The 19,371-nt window shown below is 42.3% G+C and overlaps 1 long non-coding RNA gene across 4 annotated transcripts in view; it reads right to left on the reverse strand.

The window, feature by feature from the left end:
- Positions 1-12,591: 12,591 nt before the first annotated feature.
- The window catches only part of LOC118574565, a 51,142-nt gene continuing 44,362 nt past the window's right edge, over positions 12,592-19,371 (reverse strand). For 2 of the 4 annotated variants that reach the window (XR_004943739.1, XR_004943740.1), the window contains 2 exons: positions 15,013-15,074; positions 12,592-13,326 (listed from right to left, as the gene is read on the reverse strand). This is a non-coding gene — a long non-coding RNA (uncharacterized LOC118574565). The remainder of the gene's footprint in view (positions 13,327-15,012; positions 15,075-19,371) is intronic. The other 2 variants (XR_004943738.1, XR_004943741.1) reach the window with 1 other exon arrangement.

The following is a 19,371-nucleotide window of genomic DNA, read 5'->3' on the forward strand; positions in this document are numbered from 1 at the left end:
CTATTCAATGGGCAATACCCAAGTGTAAAGTGCCAACAGCGATCTCAACTACGTCATTTTTGTTTGTTTGTTTGTTTTTGTATTTTGGAGACAGGGTTTCGCTGTGTAGCTTTGCACCTTTCTTGGAACTCACTTGGTAGCCCAGGCTGGCCTCGAACTCACAGAGATCCATCTGCCTCTGCCTCTCGAGTTCTGGGATTAAAGGCGTGTGCCACCACCGCCCGGCGTCATTTTTTACAGTACATTTAAAAAGATGAGTGCCCACTTGCAGTCCCAGCACTTGGGAGGCAGATACAAGATGATTGGGACAAGGTTCAAGCCAGCCCTGCTACATACCCTGTCTCAAAATACCGGAAAACGAAACAGTTGTACCAAAAAGGCAGATGGACTTGCAAATGGCTTGTTAGTGCAGAGGAATCAGCTCTCTTTGTGGAAACACTGCAGGCTGCCACTTTCCAGGTGACAGCAGTGACACTGCTTCAGAGAAAGAGAAAAATACACATTTGTCATCTTTGAAGGACAGCTCGGTAGAGTGCACCAGAGCCAGGCAGGCCTGTAGGAACCACAGCCCTGCAGATTCCGGGAAAGCATGCTGGTCAGAGGATCACTGCACATTCCAAGTACAGTCAAGGCTGAAACTGCTGCCGGCAAAGCAGGCGAGGCCACTAACACAGGGCCAAAGGCCGCAGAAGGAAGATGGGGACTGAGAAGCTGAGTGAGCAGCAATGGAATCCAGAAAAGAAGGCACTGCATTGAGTCTGCCAGGGACCTGACTCAGGAGGTGAAGCCAGGATTCTTCCCAGGTCCAGCTGTTAAGAGAAACATTTCTGAGATGGCTCAGAGGTTAAAAGCACTGGCTTGGGGTTGGGGATTTAGCTCAGTGGTAGAGCACCTGCCTAGGAAGCACAAGGCCCTGGGTTTGGTCCTCAGCTCCAAAAAATAAAAACAAAAAACAAACAAACAAACAAACAACAACAACAAAGAGCCCTGGCTGTTCTTCTGGAGTACCCTGATTCAATTCCCAGCACCTACATGAGAGCTCACAATTGTGTGTAACTTCAGTTCCAGGGGATCTGACACTCTCACACAGACATATACAAAAACATCAACGCACATTAAAAAAAACATGAAATCATCAAAAAAATTATCCAGGCAGTGGTGTCCTACACATTTAATTCCAGCACTTGGGAGGCAGAGGCAGGTGGGTCTCTGTGAGTTCGAGGCCAGCCTGGTGTACAAACCGAGATACAGGGCAGGCACCAAAACTACACAGAGAAACCCTGTCTCCATAAAACCAAAAAAAAAAAAAAAAAGAAACAAAAGTTCATGATATTGAAGACACTTTTAAGTCAGATATGGAAGTACATATCTGGGAAGCCAGCACTCACGTGAAAGGAAGGGGTATGGCTATGCTATAGTGTGTAGGGAGACCCTGTCACAAAATTGAAAGTTTACTAAGTTCAAAGCATGACTACAGATCTCAATTATGACCCTGATATTAGAGAAAAAGGCTGGTATTCCCAGCTGAGGTAAAAGCCTCCATTCCATTTTTTGAGCTTTCTACACAGTGCAAGGTTTGAGTGTGGCTGTTCAACCAGCTTTGGAATGAAATTCATTGCATTGTGTGTATCCTGAGGTTCTACATCCAGGAATTTCCCAGAGAAGGTGTCCGGACTAGTGAGGGTTAGGTGTCCTCCCAGGCAGGGAGGCTCAAGGTGACCACAGAAGTTCTGCTGGGCAGATTGAGAAATCCTTTGGAGCTAAAGCACCCTTGTGGGTGACAGCACACCCTTGATATAACAGCTCTGGGAATCTAAAGCACTCACACAGTGGCAATTCACTACCCACAGGGACACCTTGCTAGAGTGTCTGAGTGAGAAATGGAGAGAGTTGGCAGGCATGGAGAAGGAGACATGAGGGGCAGGCTCCATTCTGTATCATTCTCGGTCAAGGTGGGAGAAGAGAGATTTGTGGTCTGCGTTTTCAGGAGCAAGGCAGAGCTGACAGGGTTGACAGTGAGGGGAACAGACTGCTTGGGTTCTGGCCTCACCCTCTGGTGCCGAGCTCAATGCTCTGCTTCCTGTACTAGGCTAGGCCCTGGTTTAATGGTGGCCACACAAACAGGTGCACAAACCAGGGTCCCCAGGCAGGGCAGCTCAAGGGGGCCACAGCAGCTCTGGTGGCACAGCAGGGAAACCTTTGACAAGAATCTGTCCCCATGGCTGACAACATGTCACCCTGATCATCTTCTTTTATATCTGTACTATAAGACATAGCTGGATGGGTAATTCCTGGGGGAGCTCACCAACCTAAGACAGAACACCTATGTGGCCTGGACAGGTGTCTCCATGACGGGTAATGTGACCTGCTGATGTCCCACGCAACCTAAGTCAGAAGCTCATTTTTTAGTAAAAGGGGGGGGGGACCTGTAGGGTCCTGGCCCCCGTTTTGGGTAAATGTTGCCTTGCTTGCTGACCTTGACCTTGATATCCTCCCTATGCTAATTCCCTGCGAGATTCCACCCTCCTGAATGCTTACAGGAAGCTCCTTGTCTGTGTATCCAGCATATTGGGCGTTAACATCTTAGAGGCAAGATTGTAAAACATCAGAAGCTGGGTTGGGGATTTAGCTCAGTGGTAGAGCACTTCCTAGCAAGCACAAGGCCCGAGGTTTGATCCTCAGCTCCCCCACCCCCAAAAAAAATATCAGAAGCGAACTTCTGCCCTCCAGGGTTCTCCCATTGTGCTGTAAGCCTGTATTTAAGACCTCCTCCCTGCTTCAATAAACGGCATTCAGCATTCAAAAAAAAAAAAAAGAAGAGGGGGTCATGATCATAATGGGGAAACCCACAGAGACAGTTGACCAGTGCTATTTGGGACTCACTGACTCTGGACTGACAGCTCCAGAAACTGAATGGGACCGACCTAGACGCTGAATGTGGGTGACAGTTGTGTGGCTTGATCTGGACCAGGACTTATCCCAGGTGCATGAACTGGTTTTTTGGAATCCATTCCCTGTGGCGGGATACCTTGCTCAGCCTTGATACAATGGGGAGGGGCTAGGCTCTCCTTCAACTTGGTATGCCAGACTTTGTTGACTACCTTACCACTCTGAGGGGTGGATGGGGATAGAGTGGGAGGGAGGTGAGGAGGCGGGAGAAGGGGAGGGAGGGGGAACTGGGGTTGGTATGTAAAATGAAAAAATTTTAATAATAATTAAAAAAACTTGCACCACCACCACCCAACACACACACACACACAGACATAGCTGAAGGGGACTAGCTCTTAACCTGCTTCTAGCACCAGCTAGAATTAACAGACTAGAGCCAGGCGTGGTGGCATATAGTTTTAGTTCCAGCACTTGGGAGGCAGGAGCAGGAACATCTCTCTGTTAGAGGCCAGCCTGAACTACACAGCAAGCTCCAGGAAAGCCCGACTAAATAGAGAAAACCCATCTGTTTTTTTTTTTTTTTTTTTCCTAGATAAGGTCTGTCTCTGTAGCAGCTCTGGCTGTCCTGGAACTCACTCTGTAGACCAGGCTAGCCTCGAACTCATGAGATTTGCCTGCCTCTGTCTCCTGAGTGCTGGGAATAAAGATGTGTCCCACCGTCACCTGGCTGGCAGAGAAACCTGGTCTAAAAAAGCCAAAAAGAGGAAGAAAAGAAGGAAGGAAGGGAAGGAGGGAGGGAGGGAGGGAGGGAGGAAGGAAGGAAGGAAGGAAGGCCCTAGCTATAATCCATAGCCCTTCCACACCTGGAGTTGGGGGGTACAACATTAAAGAAAAGAACCTGGGCCGGGTGGCGGTGGCGCACGCCTTTAATCCCAGCACTCTGGAGGTAGAGGCAGGCGTATCTCTGTGAGTTTGGGGCCAGCCTGGTCTACAGAGCGAGATCCAGGAAAGCCACCAAAACTACACAGAGAAACCCTGTCTCAACCCCCCCCCCAAAAAAAAAAGAACGTGACTCTTGGGGTCATTTAAATCACTCATGAGCCTGACCTATCTAACCACATCTCTCTGTGTCTCATCTGTCCTGGATCTCACTCTGTAGAACAGGCTGGCCTCGAACTCACAAAGATCTGCCTGGCTCTGCCTCCTGAGTGCTGGGATTAAGAGCTGTGCTCTTCCTTTATCAAACACATTAAACATGGTGGGAAGAGATAAGGAATCTTCGTCTAGAACTTTTTTTTAAACCAGAGTTTTCCAGGGGAAGAAGTTACTTTATCGACCCCACAGAGACCTACAGTAGCATACATAATCACAAATTTCTGTTATTGACATGATTCTTCCAACATTTAGAGAGGATAATGTCAGGTCCCAACCCCCCAGGATGGCAATCTGGGCTCAGCTCAGGCTGGACTCTGACCTTGTAAACACTCAGCATTCCTTAGAAACCTTGTTAAGTGGGTTTCTGAGGAATGTTTGCCCGGAAAAGCCATTCCCTTCTTATCTGCTCCTACAGCTCCCCAACCTCCGGAACCGAGTTCTCTATTAACTCCAACAAACCTCCAACAGTTCAGAGCCCCACACTAGGTCCAGGCTGTTCCAGCTAAAACGCCCTCCTCCCACTGCAACATAGGCTGTTCTAATTGGCAGGACTCTCCCATTTTTTCCCTGGTCTTCTCTGTTCTCATAGCCATGGCAGTTGCCAGCCTGCCTATCTCCCAGCCTTTCCTCTCTGCTCCTCTCAGTCCCTGCAAGATATCCATGGCAGACATCTCAGATGCCTTTGGTTATTTTAGCTACAATAAATTCATTCCCTCTAACCATGGAGTAGCCTTGTTGGTTTCTTTACTGCCCCTTGCAGATGACTGTTTCCTTCAATGTTGCTTTCAACCTTGCTGCTTCCAGCAAATGCTGTTACATACACACACACACACACACACACACACACACACAATTGTGCGCACACAGATTGGGATGTAAGCTCTTAGCTACTGCTCCAGTGCCATGCCGGTCATGCTTTCTACCATGATGAGCATGAACTAACCTTGTAAAAAAGGCTTTGTTTACATGTCTCCACCAACAGCCACATCTGCTTTAGTAACATATTCAGACTCTAGATGATGGCCCAGATGTATAACCAAAACAACTGACGTGTTTTTCCAAAGCAAATGCTACAAGGTTCCCTTGACCTGCAACTGATGATGACATCATTGTGGGGTTTGTGGATTTTGCCTTTATAAACATTGTAACCATGAACTTCAGTGCCAAGTGTTCTGCGTGGCAAGAGCCTGCTCTTGGTTGCCAGCAAATAAAGAGCTCTAATTAGGTCTTACTTTGTGGTGGCCTGTAACTTTCTTGCCTGGACTATGGCATAAGAATTGTAAGTTTCCAGGATGCTATGACTTCTCCAGTCCATCTGAACCAAATTCTTTCTTTGTGTCTGTTTTTATTCATTCCCTTGCAGCCGCAAGCACATTTCAGTCCCTGCAGAGACTTGACAGAGTTAAGTGCAGAGCACTTGCCTAGCAGGAATGAGACCCTGGATATTATACTTAGCACTGCAAAAGGAAAATTGACAAACTTCAAAGACAAAGCCTGCCTATCCCATCTCAGAAGGCAGCTATATATCCTATTTCCCCATTTTCCACCCCCAAGGGCATAAGACGAACTCAAAGTAGCCCATACTAATTCTTAAAGGTCAAGGACAAGACAGAATTTTGAAATTAGCAATAGCAAAGCACATCAGTCTTCTCAGAAGACATTTGGAGTCCTGAAGAAAGTAAGATATCTACAAAATGCTGAAAGAAAATCTGGAAAAGCAGGAAGATTAAAACTGGGAAAACTGCTCTTAAAAAAAGTCATCATGGCAACTGAGAAAAAGGTGACACTCTTTGGTGGCCAATGGAAAGGCAGTTAGTGGCAATGCCTCGCTACCTGCTGGTTATCAGGAAGCCCCCGATAGGGGACACATGTTCACTATGGCCTACTGCGTCCTCTTAGGTATCTGTGCGTGTACAGCATTAAAGAACTTGATGGGTGTGGCGGCACATGCCTTCAATCCTAGCACTTGGGAAGCACAGGGAGTTCAAGGCCAGCATGGTCTACAGAGAAATCTGTCTCAAAACAACAACAAAAAACAAATTGCGACCTCCAAGTTGGAGCATGACAAGGACACACTAATTGTTGATGATATCAGGGAGCATGTTAGTAAACTTTCCTCTACACTGCAACCAAATAATTGACAAGGAGCAACATCAGAGAAGTCATGAAGACAGGGGTATAAGATGGCTGATCACATCGTGCCCAACGTTAGGAAGCAGAGAGATGAACTCTGGCTCTCAGCATACTTTCTCCTTGTTACTGCAACTCAGACTTTCAACTCATGCAAAATGAACATTCCATCCCCAGTTAAATGGCTTTGGAATCAGCCTCAAAGACAGGCGCTGAGGTTTATCTGCTATCTAGTGAAGCTGACAATCAAGAAAAGCCATCGCAAGGAACAAAATGCTCTCTTTTGAACAGATATCATATATATATATAATGCTCCTGGCCAGCCGGGCGGTAGTGGCACACGCCTTTAATCCCAGTACTTGGGAGGCAGAGGCAGAGGCAGGCAGATCTCTGTGAGTTCGAGGCCAGCATGGTCTACAGAGTGAGATCCAGGAAAGGCACAAAGCTACAGAGAAACCCTGTCTCGAAAAACAAAAACAAAACAAAACAAAACAAATGCTCCTGGCACTCTGGACCATGGACTAGAATTAACAGAGTGATTTTACCCAAGTGGAAAATGTAGCCAAAAGGAGCACAATATGTTTGGACTCGGTTGAAATGCAGAAAATAGGACCTAAAGTGACAGATAGTAGCTCCTAAAAGATTGATCCAAATTATGAATTTCAAGGAAGTCCTGACAGAACAATGCTAGTGCAGAACATTCCACCACTAGAAGCATACACACTTTATAAAGCTCATACAGAAGATGCCATAGGACGGATTACATGCAAGGCCACAGTTTCAACAAAGTTAGGAAGAATGAAATACCTTAAAATAATGCCTCAGACCTTAAAATGAGAAACTGTAACAGGGAGAAGTTTGGAAAATTTACAAATACATGCAAATGACACAATCATTGTCAGTGGGTCACAGCAGAAATCAAATGTAAGTTCAAACTATCTGGAGACGAACGAAAATGTAAACACAACATATCACAGCCTCTGAAATGGAAGAAATAAAATTATAAAAGGGAAAGTCACAGAAATAAACACTACAAAAAAGAGAGCTGAGCCAGGCAGTGGTGGTGCATGCCTTTAATCCCAGCACTTGGGATGCAGAGCCAGGTGGATCTCTGTGAGTTCGAGGGCAACCTGGTCTACAGAGCGAGATTCAGGACAGGCTCCAAAGCTATACAGTGAAACCCTGTCTCAAAAAACAAACAAACAAACAAACAAAAACAAAACCAACAAAAGAGAGGGTGTGTGTGAAATAAACTGTACACCCCATGGAATTAGAAACAAACTAAGACTAACTTTAGTAGAAGGCAAGAAATAATTAAAGTGAGAGAATAAATAAATAAATGAAATCGACTATTTTCCTGATGAACAGCAAGACTGTTTTCTCACCTAGGAATGAAAATTGTGGTTCATGGGAGATTAAACATTAACACATATTCAAGGCTCTAATGGCTATAAACTTGAGAATGCCTCTGAACTGCCTGCTTTCAGCCTCTGAGTGCAGGGGTTACAAAAGATGCCTGGTTTATGTGGTTCTGGGCATCCAGGCCAGGGCTTCCTGCATGCTAGGTAACAACTCCATCAACTAAGCTCCATCCCCAGCCCAGTCTTGTACATTTCACTTCATTATTTTTCTACATGCTATGACAGTAAAGATCAACCCATATATTTACTGATAATTATTCTCCCGTCTTTAGTTATCAGCTTTGATTAAAAATAAAAAGAACCAAAGCCAACTGTGCACATGCCTTTAATCTCAGCACTTGGGAGGCAGAGGCAGGCAGTTTTCTGTGAGTTCAAGGCCAGCCTAGTGCACAGAGCAAGTTCCAGGACAACCAGAGCTATACAGAGAAACCCTGTCTCAACACCCCTGTAAAGAACCAATGATATGATTTCCATAATAATCCTACTTTAAATAGGAAAATATGTATAGATTATGCACAAACTGATGGGAAAGGTACGCCATACAAGCAGTAGTCAACAGAAGAGTGATGTGGATATATTAGGGAGACAGATGTAACAAAGTGGAAAACTGGGGCTGGAGAGATGGCTCGGTAGTTAAGAACACTGAATATTCTTCCAGAGGACCCAGGTTCTTTCTCAGTACCCTCATGGCAATTCACAACTGTCTGTAACTTCAGTTCCAGGGAACCCAACACCCATGGCAAAACACCAATGTATATAAAATTAAAAAAAAAAGGAAAACTGTCGAAGAGAAGGACATTACATAATGAGTGAATGGTCACTTCAATATGACAACAATTTCAAATGGATGTACACTGAAAAATACCTCTGAAATACATGAAAAAATTGATCGAAGTGAAAGGTATTCTTTGAAATTTGAATAGTACACAGTAACTGATACCAGAAGTAGGAAGAGGTTGGCAAGATACATGATGCTCTTGTAAAAGGACTTCCCATGTGAGCCCGACAACCCGAGTTCGATCTCTAATTTGGTGGAAGGAGGGAACTGAGTTTGGAAAGTTGTCCTTTCACTTGCACACACACACACACAAACACTGTGGTGCCTGCACACCCTCATTCTCTCTCTCTCTCTCTCTCTCTCTCTCTCTCTCTCTCTCTCTCTCACACACACACACACACACACACACACACACACACACTATAAGTGCATACATATAAATACCGAAACATTGAATTACAAAGAATGATTCTAGGGGCTGGAGAGATGGCTCAGCTGTGAAGAGCACTGGCTGCTCTTGCAGAGGACCCAAGTTTGATTCCCAGCACCCACACAGTGGCCACACATGGAACTCCTGTTCTAGCGGATCTTCTTACTTCCACAGGGTCCAGGCACATATGTGATGAACAGACATATAAGCAAGAGAAAACTTTCATCTACCTAAATAAATATATAAAATTCAAAAAAAGAATGATTATAAAAGCAGAAAAAGTTGTGTAAGGCTATAGAAAACACAAACACTGCTATCAAAGGAGAGAATGCATATTGGTTTCAGTAGTGTATGAAATAGTCAATAAGCCAAACCACCTTTTTCCTCATAAATAAATAGCAGAAGCCAGGCGAGGGTGGATCATGCCTTTAATCCCAGCAAAGGACAAGCAGATCTCTAAACCAAAAAACCCAAAAGAACCAAGCGGGGTGGGGAGGGGAGAAGTCAATAGCAGATACACAGAAAGTCTATAATGGGCAGTTAGAAAATAATACACATTTTTTTTGGTGTTTTGTTTTTGTTTTTGAAGACAGGGTTTCTCTGTGTAGCTTTGTGCCTTTCCTGGAATTCATTCTGTAGCCCAGGCTGGCCTTGAACTCACAGAGATCCGCCTGGCTCTGCCTCCAGAGTGCTGGGATTAAAGGTGTGCGCCATCACCGACCGGCTAATAATATACTATTAAACATCACATGAGAGAAGCATTAAATCTCTGGAGCAATTAGAAAATATCTTCAACTGAATGAAAATGACAATGTAAGATATAAGCATGTATGGAATAGCTATGCCACTGCTTAGGAAACAATTCTAACTTCAAATAGTTACAATGGAAAATTAAAACATTTTCCAAAGAATTTAGGATTGTACCTTAGAACTTTTTTTTTTTTTTTTTTTTTTTTTTTCTGACAGGGTTTCTCTGTGGAGTTTTGGTGCTTGTCCTGGAACTCACTTGGTAGTCCAGGCTGGTCTTGAACTCACAGAGATCCACCTTGCTCTGCCTCCCAAGTGCTGGGATTAAAGGCATGCGCCACCACCACCCGGCATACCTTAGAACTTTTAAAAAAGTGGCAATGATATCTGAGGGGGAAAAGATACTTGCCCAAGACTAAGAACCTGTGCTGGATCTCTAGAACTCAATCAAGAGGCTAAGGCGGAAGGGCTGCCATGAATTCCAGACCAGCCTGGGACACACAGTGAAAACCCACTAAAAAGACACAAAAAAACAAAAAACAAAAACCACCACCAACAAAAACCAAGAGCCTCAAAAGAATATTTAAGTATTGGCGTGTGGTGCTGTATGCCTTTAACTGGAGTCATTGGGAGACAAAAAACAGATCTCTAAGGAGTTAGAGGCTAAATTAGTCTACTTAGCAAGTTCTAGGCCAACCAGGAGAGATCCCATGTCAAAAAAAAAATTATATAAGAAAAAGACAAAATTAAAGAATGAAAGCCCAAACAAAGGAACAAAATGACATTAAAAATAACACCAGGAAGTGGAGCTGTATCTGATTTGTTGGCTAGCATGAGTGAAGTCATGGGCCTGCTCCCCAGCACTGAATAAACTCGTGATGGTGACACCTTCCAGTAATCCTAGCATCAGGGAGGTTGAGGCAGTAGGGCCAGAAGTTCAAGGCTCACCTGGAGTACATGAAATACTGTCCAAAGAATATATGCATATGTACATGTGCTCCCAAGAATGTACTGATATGTGTGTGTAGGTGGGGTGCTGGTGGTGGTTGGTTTGTAGATATTTTAAGCAAGAAGGTGTGTGAAGCACAAATTAAGAAGAAGAGAAAACTTTGGCCTACAGTTTGTTCTATAAATGCTTACAATGTAACGAACTTGGAACAAACTGGATTTCATGCTGGGGAGGCTGTTGTCTCTTTGCTTATTTGTTTTTTGGTTTCTCAAGACAGGATTACTCAGTGAAACAGCTCTAGCTATCTTCACTACACATAACTTCACTTTCACTAACTAATGAATTAATTTATTAATTCTAGCAATACGGAGGTAGAGGAACTGGATAATGGTATCAGTTTGGCAGCCCGAATACTCTGTAAAACTATGGTCAATTGCCGGCTGGTAAAGGTGCAAAAGCTGTTCAATAGAAAAGAAAGACTTGTCAATAAATGGCATAACTACATAGGCGTATTTTTGTACTTCAACTGTGTCTCTTTATAATAATTATTTATTAGATAGGCGGTGGTGGGGGACACCTTTAATCCCAGCACTCAAGGGGCACAGGCAGGCAGATCTCTGTGAGTTCAAGGCCAGCCTGGTCTACACAGTGAGTTCTAGGACACAGCTGTTACAGAGTATTGAGAGTGCAGCTCAGTGGTAGACCACACGTTTAGCATGTATTTGGCCTACGGTTTGATATCCCCCAGGGAAAAAAATAAAAACAATACATATATACAACATGAAATATAAACTTCCCTCATGAAACTATTCCTAAAGGTTAAGATATATAACATACCAGACAATAATCTATGATTCAAAAACACTGATAAGTAAACATCAAAACTGAAAACACAAACCTGGTACCTCTGGCATTCAGCCTCCACAGGTCTGGTACTCTTGTGCATACACATAAAGATAATTAAAATGAATATTAAAAAATCTTCTTCTTACACATCTTTGTTCACATGTTCAACAACTAGCTAATGCAACTCAAATTGTCCTCCTACACAATGAGCTCACTACTCAGTAATAAGGAATTGCTCTAATGATGCATGTCACAGCAATGGTGCATCTAATTACATGTAGGAAGTCAAAGCAGTCTCAATTCTATGCATTGCAGGGCTCTGCTTATTTGACCTTCTAGAAACCAGAACTTCAGCTATGTATGTAGAATAAATCAGTTGTTCTCACATTTAGAGTTAAAAAGAGATTGAATAAAAAAGACCCCCCCACTGCTGGGTATCACTGCATGTATTTGTAATTCTACTGCACAATTCAAGGCCAGTAAGGACAACACAGATCGTCTGCATAAAACAACAAACCCCAATGCCTAAAGTGACAGAAACTTCTGCATGAACTAAAGATATATGTCTACATATTTATCTACATCTGGTGTTATAGATACTAGCACCAGAGTAACTTTTGTGGAGGCTATAAATTAAAAATTTCAAGACACATTACTATTGAAAGTAGTAGAACCTTACAAAAAGAGGTTATATGCTAATTGTTTAAAAAATATTCACATTTATTCACTATTGGTAGTACTGTTGTTTATACAACCGTATTGCGAGTAACTCAAAAGCACCTTTATGATGGCCCAAGAAGTCTTCAAATGAAAGAATTCATTAGTAGAAATTTATTTTCCAAGACATGTTACATGGTATAAAGAAAAAAATGGGCAAGGTCCAAAAGGACAGTAATATGGTAGAAACTAAATAAATGCAATAAAGTACATATTCTATGGAGGCTTTACATTGTATTTATCAAAGAACATGACATAGAAATATATTTAAAGTCTGATTTAGTCAAGTTGTTTTTTCAATGATCTACATTCAAAAGGCCACATTATTGCCGACTGGGTGCTGGCTTTCTTGCTCCTTCAGGTACTGGACCCACTAAGGTGGCAACATCATGAGAGCATCAAACCTTTCAGTGAGCTGATAATGGGGAGAATCCTCAAACCCAGATGGGTGGTTGTTGGGCACGCCTTTAATCACAGCACTGGGCGGGGAGGGGCGGCAAGAAGCAGGCTGATCTCTGTGAGTTCGAGGCCAACCTGGTCAACACAGCAACTTCCAGGTAAGGCGCAAAGCTACACACAAAACCCTGTGTCAAAGAACGGAACAAAAAAATCCTCAAACTCATGGAAAATAATGTGAAACTGGGAGTTTACAACCTCCAAACCTCTAATATAAAAAGAAGATTTTATAATCATTCTCCAAAGCAGCAGTTCCTAACATTTTGGATCTCCCATCATGCATTTCAGACCGACACGTATCAGGTGCCAGATTGACAGTTTACGGCTACGGCAGCTCGGAGGATGGATGGGACACTGTCTCCTGGATATGGTCCCTCCAGTCTACATTGCCACTCAGCTCTTCAGTCCGTCTTGTGCTATTTCTGCTCCTTGAGCCTTTTAACATCTACCAGATAGAATTGAAAGCATGTCGTCGGCCAACCCGGTAAATAGAAATCTCCATAAAAGCAGTGACATTCAAAGTGATGAGATACTGAAAAGCTAAGGGTATATGAAGGCACATTGTGTGCTCCGCAGAAGACAGAGAGCTCATTCACTACATTTCCTTCACTCTTTGTATCTGGGGGGGAAACAATCAGTTGCCTTCTAATTTCATTCACAATTATCAGAGATCCCAAGTTGTGATTTGCACCAGGCATATTGCAACATTCCTCGACATCCTCTTTGGGCAACATGAGTTCCATTCCCAACATTCACTGAATGTTGATCCACAACGCAGTTTTTAACGGATCCATTTCTAGACAGATTCCTGAAACACATCAGGGTGGGGGAAGAGAATAAAAATTCTGTTAGGCAAGACACAGGTAAGACATAAAGCTTGACTTAAATGTGTCCTGGGAATTCACTTTAGTCAATATTTACCCCAAACAAATTCTAGTAGCTGAAGATGAAGCGGAATGAGAGGGTCTACTGTGGTTGTTTATCCTTGGGTGTAGCATGATGGGTGCTGTCTAGAGTATAGCAGCGACAGCTCTCAGGAGGGAATGAAAAAACAACCCTTCTGTATTCTGGTCGGCACTACCAGCTGTTGGGAAACCTTGTTGGTTTTTTCATTCTCCCCTAGTCTATCACGGGTCTTGTTTCAGGACAGCCAGGGACACAGAGAGAAACCCTGGGGCCTAAAGACTGCACGTTGAGAATGAAAGAAAGAGAATCAGGGCTACACAGCAAAGTCAGCTAACTCTCATGTACCCTGATCTGATTGATGAACTATGCACTTGTAAACTCACTCCAGGGCATACTGGGGATGGAACCTTACATGTCTGATGTTTGCTAGGCAAATGCTTACCACTGTCCTACGTCCTCAGCACTCAACATCCAGTTTGTGCCATGGACTACCCGGACAGATCTTGTTTCAAATAAAGAGAAAAAAAACATGCATGTTCCTCATAATAATGGTTCTTAGGATCTACTCTGGATCTCAAATACTTGCAAGACCATTTAATCCACTTCTGTGGAAGTCTTTTCTTCCTATCTGCCCTATCCTCAACCAAGGAAACCAAGTGGTAATTGTGACAACAGCTGTTGATTCTTTTCTGTAGTTACTGGAGGCCCTAGTCAATTGTACGCTCTAGCGTTACCATGTCCTACCAAGATGCAGGTTTTACCCAGCAGGGTGGTTTGAAAGAGCACTGTCCCACTAGGTTTATGTATTTGAACACTTGGTCCTCAGTTGGTGGCACCTCTGGGAAATGTTATGGGACCTCTGAGCGGTGGAATGTCTCCAGAGGGATGCTACTAGGGGCAAGATGAAGGTTTTCTAGTTTGCCTCACTTCCTGCTTTGGTTCCAACTCCTGATCCTGAAGCCATGTTCCCCTGCTTGTTGCTGTGTAATCCCTGCCATGCCAATGGTGGAATATATCCTTCCGGATCTAAAAGCAAAAACTAAAGCTGTTGCTCCTCAGTTTGCTTTTGGGCATAACATTTTTGCTCAAAGCCGAAGAAAAGTAACTAACACACCCTCTTACTGTCGTATGTATCACCCAGGCCTTCATTCTCCCACAGTAAAAGGGTGAATATATGACTCACTGTAGGGAGCTGAAAGGGTTCATTAACGTGTATTCTCTTTGTCACATACGTTAACAGAAAGATTTCTCAAGGGATAATAGAAATTAAATAAACATTAAAAGAGGAAATATAAGTTTAGTAGTTGGTAGCCAGAACCGTGGAAGCCTACCTATGAATGTAGTTAAGGGGCTGCAAAGCAGGGGGAAACCCTAGAATGACTGTGGCTTAAAATAAGTTTTGGTTTTACTCAATCACTGGGTGAACTTCAGTGAAACATTTCACTATCAGGATAAGAATTTGTACAGTATCAAGCTGGTGAGAAGAAACATGAAAAGAAAAGGGCTTTGCTTTTATATTGGGGACAAAAAATAAATGTAGTTAAGGGGAGAGCTGGGCAAAGATGAAAAGGACAAACTGAATACCAACCATAACAGCGGACCCCATATTGCAAGGATGAAGCTTTTTACTCAATGCTCACTGTGGTCCACCTAGGGAGTAATTGGCGGCAGTTATAGTAACAACAGGAGCCACACAACACCTAAAAGCAGGCAATTCCAAAACACAGGCAAATAAACGGAATGTTTCATAGAAAACACATGATCAAATATGACATTATGGCATTTGGGCTTCTATTCTTCCTTTTTTCCCCACAGCATAGATTAGAACTTGCTATAGAATCCTCTATGTAAAACACAATTGAGACACACATGATCAGTCGATTGGAAATTGTCCACAAGATAAAGTACATTCACTATCATTACACTACACAGAACAGTCCCCATTCCAAGACTGAGAAGACAGGATGAAGCTTCAGAAGAATGCTGAAGAGACCTTGGATGCTGTAGGCAACTGGCAGGAACAAGCTGAGCCCAGGGAGATCACAGAGCAGGCGCCCAATTAATGTCTGTTGATGATTCATTTTTTCATTCAACAAACATTTAATGAGGCCTACAATGTGCACTGGTTTAGGCACTGCAAAGATGAATAAGGCACCATCCTTGCCCTTAAGGACTTAGTTTGACAGACGAGAGCCATGGCCACGGACAATGATAATGCAACCTGCGAAGTGCTATAATACACTTAGCAGGTTGTATTATATCCATCCGAGTAGGATTTCTTCAGAGGAGCACCACTCCAGGTTGCTGGCTGGATCCATGAAGTCCTGAGCACCAAACTGTGCAGTTGTTTCTGTCTCTCATGCGTTGAGTGTCCCAAGAACTAACAAAGTTTTAATTAGAGTGCCTGTGATATGCTGTACATATATCTTCATGGAAACCCTGGAAATTAAGCATGGCATGGTTTAACCAATGTTCGGCATGTTGGGTATAGGCATTAAATAACATAGCTATAAAACAGTTATAAACAGTTTCAGTTCTGCTGGGACCATTTCCAAAGCAGCCTTTTCTGTGGTTATAAAAATGTCTTTATTCAGGTGTAATGCAAGTCTTCAACAGTTTTTAACTTGGAACAAAGAGCAAAAGCAATAGATTACTAATCAGGATGTGGTTGGAAAAACCATCTAGTTTTCTACATGGACTAGCAGGAAAAAAAATCTAACGTGATTTTACTCGAGAATCTCTGAAAAGAATTTTCCTCCCCGTTAAGATCACTGACAATTCAACAGATGTAGTGGTTCTTATCTCTCTTCTTTAATCCCTGTCATATGAAACACCATTATTAGCAGTAACTGTAACTGACACATCTTTCAGTATATTATTACTGGCCTTTTCTATAGACTTGAACAAATAACTCAATAACCTCTTATATTCTAAGCAATCTTAACTTCTATGAAAAAAAACAAAACAAAACAAAACAAAACAAAAAAAACTAAACCAGTAACTATGGAAGCAATCTAAGAACAGGCTAGCTAATGCCAAGGCCCAAACCCTAGGTTCACTGTTTTCCTGCATAGCTCTGGGCTTCCTTTCTCAAATCTGCCCTTGAAGTACTCCAAGTTAGTGATTAACATAGGTGTTCTTTAAAAAAAAAAAGCCATCTACTATTTCTCCTGTTCATAAATCCATTACCTGAATCCTAAAAATTAATAGTACAGGTCTGAAGTAGAAATCAGGTTTATTGGTTTCTTTGTTTGAGATGGGGTCTTGTCATAAAACCCAGACTGGCCTCAAAGTCAAGATCATCTTCCCATGTAAGCAATGCTGGGTTAATATGCATGACAACATGCCAGGCTTTCTGTTGCCTTGAGAAGAGACAGTCAACACTGGCTATTTTCAATCATTGTATATATTTGTGTTTTGAAAAATAAAGCAATAAACATTTTTAAGTCTCCACCGAAGCAATGGGTCCAATAAATAACACAGACTAGGTATTTCTTTAAAATCCTTCACATTTTATGTAGAAGGAAAACGGAGTGAAATCTGGAGAACCTGCAGTGACAGTAGAGCAGATGGGATGAGAATGCTACCAGCTCTGTTGTTATTTCAGCCTCTCACTGAGAAGCAGCACTGGCTGTCCGGCTGTTGCCAAGCCGGTAACGTATTCTATGGGAAGTAAGTAAACATCCATGGACGGGCAAGAAAGAGAAGTGAGAAGACTAGGGTGCACACTGAAACATTTATGAAGTTTTCTTTTAGTTTCTCTTGCTTCTCTCCTCTAGTTATCCAGTAAGTTGCTTCTAGCTGACCCTTTCATATATACTACAAGAACTTTTTGCCTTTAACTGTTCGGCACTAACACTAGAATCCTCATAAGCCTCCATGGCTGGAAATTCTCATAGTACAAATCAAAGCCAAGGGACTGAGCTAAACAACATTTATGGCCTAATGTCACGAATTATTTTCTAATTCAGCAGTCCATGTCCATGCTTTTCACTGAAAGTACTCTCTGTTAAGATCCATCTCACAGTCCCTTGAGATATTACATCCCAAACCTCTCAGTGACGAACCAGTCAACCTTTGAGATTTAATGATAGACATTGGGTTACCTGGACTTCTGGCATCTTTAGTCTTAGAAGAATGATTTTCCTCTGAACCACATGGCACTTTGGACATCTTTTCCCTAAAGAGTATATATATCAAATGTCTTGAATTCTCTATGTCCACGCTGATCTCTCTCACTGGATTGATAACTGACAGAGGGCAGGAACTGTGACAAATTTAGTATCCTGGCTGTTCAGGACACTAAAGCAGGATTGTTGAATGGGGGTGCAAAAAAATACTAATAAATCAGTTGAACTGTAGGGAAACACACTGAGCTCAACATTACAAAGAAGTCTGAGAGGGGGGTTTGGGAGGAGGGAGGAGAAAGACGGAGGCATACAGACAGAAGGAGAAAGACTCTTAAAAAAGCACCTCCCCACCAAATGACGTTACTTGTAAATGAAAAAAGTTTGTTGTCAATATTTTACCCATTTGAAATAGAAGCCTTTCTATCCTCAAAGAAATTGACATCTTTTCATAAATCAAATAGTCATCTCTCTGAGCTTAACAGTAACTCCTGTACTTCTAGATAATGTCTCAAGCCTGATTCTCATCCATACTGAATGAAATAAACACATGCAATGTAACCTATTCTCTGGTAGTCCTCTTGTCAATCAATTAACCTTTAGTTCAAGAGCGGAAAAAAACCCTTAAGGGTTGAACCCAAGGCCACTAAGGATGGCAGAATGCAAATTTCCTCCACAATCTGCTACTTAAAACATTAAATCTCCATTTGAACTGTCAGAACCATCAATTAATGTCTGGCAAAAATGATATTTCAATCAAATTTATAGTATATAAAGGGAAAGTATCTCCCATGAGATTCTCCCATCATACCAATCAAGTATGTATAGAAAATATTTGATTGTTTTTTCATAGACAGCTTGTAGATTGAATTGAATAATCTCCCCCAATTTTTTCAACGCTATGTCCTGGGTAACACACATGCTAGGAAAGTCCTCTATCACAGTAACACCCTCCAAAAAGGTATTATCCCAGATACAGAGTTTCTGAGCTGATTTTCAACCTATATATAAATTAGGTACACTACTACTTGCAATTTCACCAAATTCTTATACTTAAAACTAAAGTTGCTGGGCGGTGGTGGAGCATGCCTTTAATCCAGCATTCGGGAGGCAGAGCCAGGCAGATCTCTGTGTGTTCAAGGCCAGCCTGGGCTACCAAGTGAGTTCCAGGAAAGGCACAACAATCACAGATAAACCCTCTCTCGAAAAACAAACAAACAAACAAAAAAACTCCAAAACACAAAAAACCTAAAGTTTTGCCATTATTTAGTCACCTCAGAACCTTGTGCCAGTGCTCAAAAATAGGGACGTGTCAAACAAGGACACAACAAAATGAGCCCTTCAAAGAAGTTAAGAGAGTAAAATTGATTTTCACTATTAGCGGTGTGCAAGTCCAACCTGTGCCTAGCATATGTAAGGTCCTGGCCTCCAATACGATCAGTGAAAACAAGACACTCTAGATATACGAAAGCACTGCACCATATAATATATTCACAGCTCAAAGAAGCTAAAATGGGGAATCTTCAACATTGCCACAAATTGTTGAAAGTTAAAGTGAAGAATAAATAATACTACTGGTAAGATTTAAGTATTGTACGCAACCATGAGGTATCTTACAAGAACTACAGTCAGTCAGCAGCAAATTTAATGGAAGTCCCAAAAGGAGAGTGTACATGCGGAAGAAAAACTACATAATGGTCAAACATTCAGTTTGATAAAAACAAAACAAAACAAAACAAAACAACTGAACAAAGAATGACAAAAATTTAAATTATCCAGGATAACAGGCCTACATGAAAAATGAGAACATACAGCATTCC

This window comes from Onychomys torridus, chromosome X, assembly GCF_903995425.1.
Source record: "Onychomys torridus chromosome X, mOncTor1.1, whole genome shotgun sequence".
In the NCBI taxonomy this organism is placed as follows: domain Eukaryota; kingdom Metazoa; phylum Chordata; class Mammalia; order Rodentia; family Cricetidae; genus Onychomys; species Onychomys torridus.